Source organism: Mus pahari, chromosome 9 (assembly GCF_900095145.1).
Source record: "Mus pahari chromosome 9, PAHARI_EIJ_v1.1, whole genome shotgun sequence".
Classification (NCBI taxonomy): Eukaryota; Metazoa; Chordata; class Mammalia; order Rodentia; family Muridae; genus Mus; species Mus pahari.
Genome location: NC_034598.1, coordinates 42,218,213 through 42,226,529, shown reverse-complemented (window position 1 = coordinate 42,226,529; position 8,317 = coordinate 42,218,213). Strand labels below are relative to the sequence as shown.

At 48.8% G+C, this 8,317-nt stretch overlaps 1 protein-coding gene across 1 annotated transcript in view; it reads right to left on the bottom strand.

The window, feature by feature from the left end:
- The window catches only part of Itgb2 (integrin subunit beta 2), a 34,543-nt gene extending 29,219 nt beyond the window's left edge, over positions 1 to 5,324 (bottom strand). Inside the window, exon 1 of the mRNA XM_021205582.2 lies at positions 5,244 to 5,324. The gene's annotated coding sequence lies outside the window, so the exon portion shown is untranslated. The remainder of the gene's footprint in view (positions 1 to 5,243) is intronic.
- Between the last annotated feature and the right edge of the window lie 2,993 nt (positions 5,325 to 8,317).

The following is an 8,317-nucleotide window of genomic DNA, read 5'->3' as shown; positions in this document are numbered from 1 at the left end:
ACACACACAAATACACACATACAGTTACACACATACATACAAAACACATACACAAACACACATACATACACACATAGCACACACACACAAATACACATACAAACAAATATAATCAAAACATACAGAGAGAGAGAGAGAGAGAGAGAGAGAGAGAGAGAGAGAGAGAGAGAGGAGAGAGAGAGAATGAAGAGGAATCTGTATAATTCAGTTTTAGAAAAATCAAGCAGAGATTGAGGCCAGGGCATCAGAAGTTCAAGGCCACTCTTGAGTGAGTTTGAGGCCAACCTGGGCTACATTAAAAGCCTGCCTCCAACAGAATCCACTAAAGATACAATGGTAAAAAAGATAATACAAGGCTGTGTGCCTAACGGTAAAGAAACATGTGTACAAAATCTAAAGGAAAACAACCAAGAAGATACTGTTAGAAGAAACCATTCCATGCATAATAAATTATATGGAGAGAACTGTTAATGCTGGTGTAAACAGCAAATGCTGTTTCCTCTCTAAAAGAATCTGAGGGGCTAGTGATAGTGAGCCTCTCAGAGAAGCGTGGACTGTGACCTCAGAGAATCGTGGCTTGTGACCTCAGAGAAGCGTGGACTGTGACCTCAGAGAATCGTGGCTTGTGACCTCAGAGAAGCGTGGACTGTGACCTCAGAGAAGCATGGTCATTCAACAGGCAGAACACAGAGGCGGAGAGACACAGGATGCCCATCAAAACTCGGACATTTCTGGAGTAGCTTACAAATGGAAGGTGGCAGTGTCACCATTTTAACATTCATGATGCCCACCCTGTGGGATCTGTCACAGCAGTGGCATAGTACAGACAGACACTGGAGCAACTCATTCTCATAATGAGAACAAATGGAAAGGAAAAAGGGAAAGTCATGGATCAAAACACGCCAGGCATCACCCCCGTGCCTTCAGGCTCCTTCATAGTCTATCTATAGTTTCCAGCTTTGTATCACAATTGTGCACAGAGCCGACTTAAAAGCTCTGGTGAACTCACTATGGGAAATTGCCTCTTACAGTCCCCAAAGCTATTGATGTTTCTGTCCCCACTGCCAGCATTCCTGAGGAGAATTCCATCGTGACCTTGGGAAGAGTAAGAATGGTGACCTCACATTGCTATGGGAACCTACTCATCAGTCCTTTGCTAGCTGTAAGCGCTTGCTGGTCTCTTCGGGGCCATGGACTGGGATGTCCAGGCTGTGCTCAGAGGTTCATAGACTTCATTTTCCTTTGTCTTGCCCTCGCCCTGCCCCACAACCTCCACCTAGTTTCTGAATGTTCCAAAGCTTCCACCATTCCAAACAGCACCCCAGAGCACCATTGATGACTTCCTTTGGGGCTGACCATGAGCATCCTTAGACCCTGGAGCTCAGGGAAAATCCTTGCCCATATGAGACTTCTGCCCCGAAAGCAGCAGCAGCAAGGCCTTGAAGTTCCTACACCTCTCACGGGCCAGATCTGAGCATCAGAGAGGCCTGGCACGCCCATGTCCATATCTCTTGCACATAGGCCATAACTGGTTGCAATGAATCACTGGTAGGGACCCTGTTATAGAAGGCCCACTGGGGTCAGGGCCAGCTTCTGGAAGTGGACAGTTGTCCTCCAGAAACAGTAATGGAGATCATATCAGCAGGTGGGTTAGTCTGTGTCTCTATTAACCTATGCCTGGCTTCAGTCTGTGGGTTTGCTCCAAGAGGCCCAGCCTGTCACCTAGGCCCCAGAGCCAGGCACAGCAGCAAGTTATGTGCACATCGGCTCCGCCCTAGAGCTGATACTTCTAGACCTAGGCCCAGCTCCACAGGGGCCACAGACAGGCCACTCCATTTCCTCTCAGTGAAGGCAAAGGATCCTGCATAGGTGGCCCTGTGTATCTATGTGGCTGAGCTACAGAGCCCCAACACTGGTTCCAACATGGGGCTGGGCATTACTGGGCAGGCGTTTTCCAAGATTAACCTCTGTGTCAATAGACCCAACAAAGTAGACTTTCCTCCCATAGTTCACGGGGCCTTGTCTTATCCATCGAAGGGCCTGCCTCACGTTGGCTCATATCTGTGGAGAAACCTGAGACCTCTGGGCCCTAAACTAATGCCCAGCATTCAGAAAGTTGTTGGGGTGGTGCTGCAAAATAGCACTGTGAGGCTGAGGTATGACTTCCTGCTTAGCTTGTTTCTGAGGCAGCCAAAGTGCCAGTCTCTTCTCTGTCAACTCCAAGGGGTGTTAGGCCCCAGCCTTCTAAGACCCTACACAGATCATCTCAGGACTGATGGCATGAGGATGTGGGTGTTTGTGGGATCTAGGGAGACCAAGCAGAAGGCAGCCTCTTGGCTCCTTACTCCAGTATTGGCTGCCTTGATGCCAGCGGTGGGGAGTGGGGGGTAGGTGTCAGTGAGTAGCCTAGATGCTGTGTTTTCCAAGAAGGAAGAAGCTGTCAGGGCACACGTCCTCAATAGTCCAGGACCCGATCTGACCTCTGCAGACCCTCCAACTCTTTACCGAGGAACCACTTGCTGGGTGATGATAGGGATGAACTGACCTCTTCTCTATAAGGACTCTGACTGTGCCACAGGCTTGCTCTGCTATGAGAAAAGCTCCTAAATGAAGGGCTATATGACTCCTCTTAAAGTTTTAAGCAAATCCTATCAGACCAACCATTTGCAAGATCCACATGCAGAGGCAAGGCCTGCTATACATGTAACTTTTATCTGCCTGATATAATTGCTGTCTCGGAGGCTTACTGCTTCAGTCTGCTAACCTAGTCCTAGTCCTGGATGCTTCTAGCCTTCATATAATCTAATCTAGACCTAGGATGTTTTCAGCCTCTGAGACTTGCTGTTGAATAAGTTCACCCCTTCCCAGTTCTTTCTGAATTCTGGTTGATTCAACTCAGCTGTTCTGGCTCAAACTCCTCTCCAGGTTGACTGATTCAATCTGACCTCTCTCATTTTCTCCTGAATTGCTCTGTTTGTCCTCAAACTAACTCTAGCAATCTGTTTTGATCTTCGGGCTCTTTCTCATTCTCTGGTTCATTCTGTCTTCACCGGTGTCTGTACAACTCTCCCAATAAAAATTGCCTCTTCCTCCTCCTCCTCTTCCTTCTTCCCTCTCCCCTCTCTCTCTAAGCAGCTTCTCTTTCCTCTCCCTTCTAGTGAGAGTTGGGCATATCCTATTTGGTCAAATCTTTCTCTGATTCATCACTTTGTCTGCCACTCAATTAGACACCACTTTCAAACATGGCTACTTCCTTTTACAAATTAACTTTACCTTCATTGTTTGGGAGCAAAGGTGTGTACTAAGGGCGTGTCTGTATTCCAGTCAGAGGGATTAACAGCATGTGCTGATGGGCCACACCACGAGTAGAACCCTCCCTTTCCCTTTGGTAAATAGCACAATCTTGGGGTTCACAGTGTGATCAAATAGCCTGTAACAGCCTGGACCTCAGGCAGTAGAGATATCTGCTTTAGGGAGACAGCAGGACTCGGCAGTCATAGGGCTCTAGTCACTTGGCATACCTAGGCTACCTGTCTCAGCCTGGTTACCACCTCCCACTGTAGAAGTGTCACAGAGACCGCTTCATAGGGCCTCAGACATGTGGGGTGTGAGAGGAAACTAACACTTCCCTTTGAGGTCCCATTTATGCAACAGAGATGGAGAATGGAGCCAGCCAGTACTGAGTTGGCTGCCTGGGGGTATCTCTTGAACATCCCCTAAGGTTGTCTAACAGCCAGGCAGAGGATGCCCTGAGCTGGTTTTTCCACCCCCAAGGCTTGAACTGTATGTAACCTCTGGGTGATGGAGTGCACTTGGAAGCATTTGGGGACCTCCAGCAGGACTGCAACTCATGCCCAAAGGGGAGAGATGTGAATAGAGTGACTGACTCAGAGACTCAGAACCTGCACCTCCCTATAGAGTCACCCCACTGGGGCTCCATGTAGCTCCACACACATATTCACCACCCCACGACCCTAATCCCAGCCCTACCACCTGCAGAGAGCCACTTGTAACCTGACAGATGATAGATTGTAGCTAGCCGGAGCCTGGGCTCACGGAAGTGAGTTTTGAGTCATTATTGACTGCAGTCATTTGAAGTTGGCAGAGCCAGTCAGCCCACCCTCTCATTTCCCCAGGGTTCAGTGGCCTCCCCAGTTCACACCCTTTCTCCACAGAGAGCAGAAGGCTTCCTCCCAAGCTGTGTATCAAAGATAGCCCCCGCCCCCTGCAGCACTTCCTGCAAAGGATGATTGTATGGTTCCTCCACCCCCTACCATCGCACTGAACACAATTCACCCCAGCCTAATGCATGCCTGCGGCAAGACTGTGCCTACATATGTCAACAGAGAGAAAACAGAACTGTTGGAGAAAGGTGGAGATAGGAAACTTGGGCCTCTCCAGCCTTAACTAACCCTCAGGACTTGCTCATTTCACTCCAGCTTTGAAAGAGGTCCCGCTATATCAACAATCTCTTATCTGCTCACTCACTGGTGGATGTCGAAAGGGTGTCTGTCACCGGGCACCTTCCCCCTATCTGGGATGTGACCCTGTGGTTGCTGGCCCCAGGCCTGGCCATTACTGTATGTGGGTGGGATTCTTGGGTAGAGGACTTCCTTATTATCTGCTATGGTGTAGGCTGGGCTGGGCTGGGCATTTTGGAGCCCAGGTTCCAGAGACTTGCAGGGTAGACTGAGAATCACCCACACACACACTCCCCACACGCCATGACAAAGCAGATGGGGACAATGGACATCTTAGCAGCTCCTTCTCTTGCTCATTACCTCCAGTCTGACATCTACCTCCATGACCATAAGATCTACCTCCATTCATAGTAGGTGGGTGTCAGTATGTGACCCCTTCCTTCCCACAGCTTGTCCCAGCTACCCCACCCCGACCCTCCATCATAGCTCACCTTTCTCAGTCCCGGGCATCCACAACTATCAGAGAGAGAAGATCAACACAATCCACTGCCTGCTCACCCACATTCACTTACAGATGTTCCCAGGACTCCCGAGATTCTGCCCAGCTGTGGTACCAGGCCTCTTCCCATCACTGGACATCAGTCAGGAGAGTCTGAATAGCCAGAAGCCACACGTACAAGACCGTTTTTTGACAGATAGGTAAGGTGAGAGATGAGGAAAGTGCCTGTAGGGCTGGAGTCATAAAGAGAAATTCCACCGGAAGAGCCCACCTCTGAGGTGTTTCCCATAAAAGCTACCTGAACACAGGAGCCCTGCACTCACCCCCTCTCAGTCCCGGGAAGCCTCCACTCTGAGAATCTGACTGCAGATGTCTTTGCCTGCTTCTTGCCAGCTGGCTGTGTGGTTGTGTTTAAAGAACACAGCCGCTGAGGCCCCCGCCTGACACTTCCTGTTCTAAGTCAGTGCCCAGGAGGAAGTGGAGTGACATATGGCTGATTGGCCCACATGTGGGTCTCACCTCAGCCCCTTTACACGTGGGGCGTTAAAGAAGAGACACTGAGAGAGGGAGGGGCTTGTGGGCGATGACAAGCTTTTACGGCAAGAGTGGAGGGGCTACTGTTGGAAGCAGCAGCCATTGATTGCATCGAGGGGCTCTCTTGCATGTCAAGCAGAGGCAGGGATTCATGGACCAGCAGGCAGAGGCTGATTGTGTGGGTTCTCAGTCTGGGAGAAGGACCCAGCTACAAGTGGATGGGCAGAGGCGGTAGCCCACTAGAGGAAGCAGGCGAATGGGAAGAAGGAGGCAGGGGAAGGTCCTGGGCAGAAAAATGGGGCAGAGTGGGGCATGGAGGGATGTGTTAAGTAACACCGTAGGAACTCAGTCACAAAGTTAGTGGTGGACAAAACCCCACCTGACGAGTTGCAAGACTAGAGAGGGCAGAAGGAGAGACACAGAGGGGAGCTGGGGACCTTTAGCGTAAGATTTGAGAGGTCAGCCTTGTTGAGAAACAGTTAATTCTTTCCGCAACAATGTTTCATGGTTATACCCCACTACCTGCATCTTTAGAGTTACATGCTGCAATGCTCGCAAACGGTAAGAGAACAACACTGCAGATTTTCTTCCTTGTAATCAGGATGGGGGTTGGAGGTGGGTGTGGATACAAGACAGAGGCCAGGAGTTGACCACAGTGGGGGGGGGGGCAGGGTGGTGGTGGCTGAAGACCTGGGTATTCATGTGCCACTTTTTCTTCATGTGGTATGTTTGGTAAAATTTTTAAAGACATATTTACATGAAGATAAAGCTGTGGAGTGGGGACAGTTTCAGCTACATAGGATGTCCTGGTGATAATGGTTGAGAGGGTTACAAGAAGCTAATAGCCCCGAACCGTAATGCATATTTTCTATATCTTCTCACAGTTGAAAAAAATGCAAAAGATGTCAACTGTTGAAAAGAACAGAGTTGGAAAGCAGGTGTAATGGTTCACACTTGTAATACCAGACAGAATGTAGGAGGCTGATGTAGGGAGGACCGCTGTGGGCCTGGAGAGATGGCTCAGTGATTAAGAGCACTGACTGCTCTTCTGAAGGTCCTGAGTTTAATTCCCAGCAACCACATGGTGGCTCACAACCATCTGTAATTGAATCTGATGCCCTCATCTGGTGTGTCTGAAGATAGCTAGAGTGTACATAAAACAAATAAATAAATCTTAAAAAAAAAAAAAAGAAAAAAAGAAAAAAGGGGGAGGATCGCTTTGAATTCAAGACCAGCCAGGCAGAACTGTAAGATCCTAGCTCAAAAAGGATGGGGGATGGGGACAAAAAGTCAAGAATGAAAGGCCTACACATACCTGTAGAAAATACTAACAAACACCACCCATAAATATCAGAAAGGCATAGTTCAGAGGCCAGGGAGACAGCTCAGAGGGTAAAGTGCTTGCAACACAAACTGGATTATGTGACCTCAGAGCCCCATCGGGCATGAGTAAAGCTGGGTGTGGCTGTGTGTGCCTGGTATTCCAGAGCTGGAGATACGGACTATTGTCCTATTGGATCTTTGATGCTCACTGGTCAGCCAGTCTAGCTCACAGGGTGAGCTCCGAGCTGAACAAAGAGATCCTGTCTCAAAAAATGAAGTGGAGTGCAATTGAGGAAGACCCCTGGCTTCCTGGGAGAACGCATGGACAAACCGGCTCCCTCACAGACAGACAGACGTGGGCATACACCACAACACTCACAAAGACACCACAATCTTGATCACTTTTCAATACACTCAAAAGGAAAGCTGAGACTGGAGCAAACCGATGGAGCCACAGACCTGCAGACACGTGTAGTGTGGTATCAGTGGGAGTTCTTATCACAGAAACCAAACCTGACAAGAAGAACTTTAAGGGAGGGAGGATTCATCACCTGGGATAAGGGCCAACCTGGTGGAAAAGTCTGTGGTGTGTCTTGGGGCTCAGTAGGGGTTCAAGTTTTCCTTTCTTTTAAAACAAATAGTTTAATTTAAAATTTTATTTTAAAATTAATACTTTTAAATTAAAATTAATTAATTGGTTAAATTAATTAGTTAATTAGAGATCTTTCTGCCCCTGTCTCCTGAGTGCTGGGATTAAAGGTGTGCACCACCATGTCCAACTTTTTTTTTTTAATGTGTTTGTGTGTATGTCTGTGTGGGTGCCCCTGGAGGGCAGAAGAAGGTGTTGGATCCTCTTCCCTATTCCTGCCTCAGCCTGTGGGATGGTTCTGATCACCTTCAAGATGGGTTTTCTGTTAATCCCCTCTAGAAACACCCAAAGGAGTGTGTCTCACTAATTCTCTAAGGGCCATCTCCTCATCAAAATTAACCACTGCAAGTGTGACACAGAAGCAGACAGGCCAAATAGAATGGACACTGTGGTGTGAAATACTTGAACAAATACTCTAACTCTACACCGTGATGTCAAGACACGTTGGGATCACTCCCCGGGGGTACAAAGCAAATCTCAATTCAGTCCAAGATACAGAAATCTCAAGGAAGTCAAAATTATCTACTAAGGAGAGCAGCAAAGGAGAAGCCCGGAGCCCCGCCAAGCTGGAGACCAACCTGGCAGAGTGAGAAGCATCCGCGCCTGTAGGAAGGACTGGATGAGAACGTTAGCCACAGGGTGCATCTCAAGACCGAGAGCACTAGGGTGCTCCTAATCCCAGCACTTAGGAGGCAGGGGCAGGTGGATCTCAGTGAGTCTGAGGCCAACCTGGTTTACAAAGCGGTTCCAGGACAGCCAGGGCTATACAGGGAAACCTTGTCTCAAAAAACAAACAACAAACAAGAAAAGGAGGAGGAGGAAGAGGAAGAAGAGGAGGAAGAGGAGGAGGAGGAAGAAGAGGAAGAGGAAGAGGAGGAGGAGGGGGAGGAG